Genomic DNA, 2841 nt, shown 5'->3' on the forward strand with positions numbered 1-2841 from the left:
TGAGAAGAATGGGAATCCCAGAACATTTAATTGTGCTAATGCGAAACCTATACTTGGACCAAGAGGCAGTCGTCAGAACAGAGCAGGGCAACACTCTATACCACCTACCAGTAAATTTTTGGAAGCTAGAAATAGCATGAGAAGAGATTGCTCAACTTTCTCCCAAGGAACAAGTCGTTTTCAGCAGCATGACTCTATAGAGTTCACTTATCCAAGGTACGTTTCACGTTTTTCCTTATAAGTGAATTGTGACAGAGTGTCAAGATATATTTAAATTTTAAACTCTTTTCTAGCCTCCCCTCTGTATTTCAAGAAGGGAACTATGTCCTTTTGGGAATGTATCTTTCTAATATCCATTTGTGCTTTTTTGATTATGTAAAGGCTTTTGACTGTGTGGATCATAACAAGTTGTGACTGACATTGAGAAGAATGAGAATCCAGAGTACTAAATAGTGCTCATGCAAAATCTGTACCTGGACCAGGAAGCTGTTGTGTGAACAGAGCAATGGAATACTGCATGGTTTAAAATTAAGAAGGGAGTGCATCAGTGTTGTATTCTCTCTCTCCATACCTGTTTAATCTGTATGCTGAGCAAATTATCTGAGAATCTGGATTCTGAATAGGAATGTGTCATCAGGATTGGAGGAAGACTCATCAATAACCTGTGTTATGCAGATAATGCAAGTTTGTTTGCTGAAAGTGAGGCTGACTTGAAACACTTGTTGTAGAAGATCAAAGAATGCAGCCTTCAGTACAGATTGCATCTCAGTGCCAAGAAAACAATGATTCTTACCACTGAACCAATAGGCAACATCATGATGGATGGAGAAGAGATTGAAACTGCCAACAACTTTGTCTTACTTGGATCCACAATTAACACCCTTGGTACCAGCAGTAAGGAAATAAGGAGATGCATTACACTGGGAAAATCTGCTCTTAGGGACATCTCCAAATTATTTAAGAGTAATGATTTGTTGGTTTGAAGACTAAGGTGCATCTTTCTGATCACTTGCTATACATCAGAGATAAGTAAGGATGACAGAAGAACTGATGCCTTTGAGCAGTGGTATTGGAGAAGAGTACTGAACTTCCCATGGATGGCCAAAAGAACAAACAAATGTCTTGGAGAGGGTGCAGACAGAGAGCTTTTTGGAGGCAATAATGATGGCTTCGCCTCTCATGCTTGGGGCATGTTGCTAGGAGGGGCTATTCCTTGGAGAGGGACAATATGCTAGGTCAGCAAGCAAGAGAAAGACCCTTGACCAGATGGGTTGATATGGTGACTGCTGTAATGGGCTTCTTTCTGTGTGTCAGGAAGTGTGAGGATGGCGCAGCAAAGTACAGGGTTCAGTTCTTTTGTTCATAGGTTTGCTATGAGTCGTACTCGACTTGATGGCACCTGACAACAACAACAACTACAATAAAACTATTCTACCCTAAAAAAAACAAACAAAATATATTTTTCAGGTTTCTTTGCAGATAGAATGGCATTAAGACACACATCTGCTCAGTAAGATAGGCTGAGACAATTAACAAAAAATGCCTGACTTGGGCAAAATGATCTTTATGTATCGAAACTGACAGCTGTCAGCTTAAAGCATAGATGAGGAGTTGAGGATGTGAGAGCCTAAGTGAATGGTGCTGCCGCAATGAGGGAAGTTCCCCAGTGCTCCTTAAACAGAGACACCACAAGTGGATAGCTTTAATAAATAAAAATGTATTCTCTTACAATTTAGGAGGTTAGAAGTCCAAATTTAGAGTGCCAGTTCTCGGGAAACGCCTCTGTCTCTGTCAGTTCTGGAGGAAGGTCTTGCTTCCTTCACCATCTGTAGGCCCCGTGTGTGTTCCTTGGTGATTTTTCCAGGTGTCAAGAAGGAAGCTGAGTTCAAAAGGACACATTCCACTCCTGGAGATTATCCTGAGGTTCTCCACCCCCCTCCCCTCCAGCCAGCTTTTCTCTCCTTTTATCTCTTAGGAGATAAAAGGTGTTTATCCACCCTAGGAAAATTTCTCTTACAGATCCAGACTGGGATGGGATGAAGGAGTGTTACATTCCACCCTTAATCCTTTTACAACTATTTGGCTTATCAGGTCACAGGGAATCTTTACATAGTTTCCACATTATATCATATGTGAATTTCTTTCGAGGGGATGCAATTCCATCCATAGCAGGTAGATAACGTGAGAATGGTGACTGTGACACATACGAATTATGTCATCAGTTTTATTGAGCTGTTCATGTGGAAAGGGTGAGTGAATGTATGTTTGGTTGTTTATGTTGCCCCTACACAAACTTAAAATATTTTCAAGAACAGATGGAGATTGAGAGTCAAGAGGAATAAAGAGGGAAGCTCTGTTCACAGAGAAGTACAAATGTTCTCCAAACATATCAATAATTGAGTTAATTTATAATAATAGTAATATAAATTATGACTACCCTGATTCATTATTTCTCACTATCCGATTGGCATAAATGGAAAAATTTGACAATGAATTCTTTGGGAAAAATTAGAAGGAGACAATTTCATGAATAAAAAGTGGTGAATACAATCTCCAGGGGGCAGACACTAACAAAATACAAGTGGCCCTGGTGGCATAGTGCGTAACGGGTTGAGCTGCTAACTGAAAGGTTGGCAGTTTAAATCTACCATCTGCTCTGAGGAAGAAATATGGACAATCTTTTCTTGTAAATCTTCTGAAAGGTTTACAGCTTCAGAAAACCAAGAGAGGGTTAGCATGAGTTCATACTGACTTGAAAGCAAAAATTGTTGTTGTTCTTATGTGCTGTCGAGTCGTTTGCAACTCATAGCGACCCTATGTACAACAGCCCTAAACCCTGCT

The 2841-nt window shown here is 40.2% G+C and overlaps 1 pseudogene; it reads left to right on the forward strand.

The window, feature by feature from the left end:
- Positions 1–659, forward strand: part of LOC102851427 — a 4493-nt pseudogene extending 3834 nt beyond the window's left edge.
- Positions 660–2841: the final 2182 nt, after the last annotated feature.

Source organism: Elephantulus edwardii, unplaced genomic scaffold, assembly GCF_000299155.1.
Source record: "Elephantulus edwardii isolate Elephantulus edwardi_28Jun2011 unplaced genomic scaffold, EleEdw1.0 scaffold00112, whole genome shotgun sequence".
Classification (NCBI taxonomy): domain Eukaryota; kingdom Metazoa; phylum Chordata; class Mammalia; order Macroscelidea; family Macroscelididae; genus Elephantulus; species Elephantulus edwardii.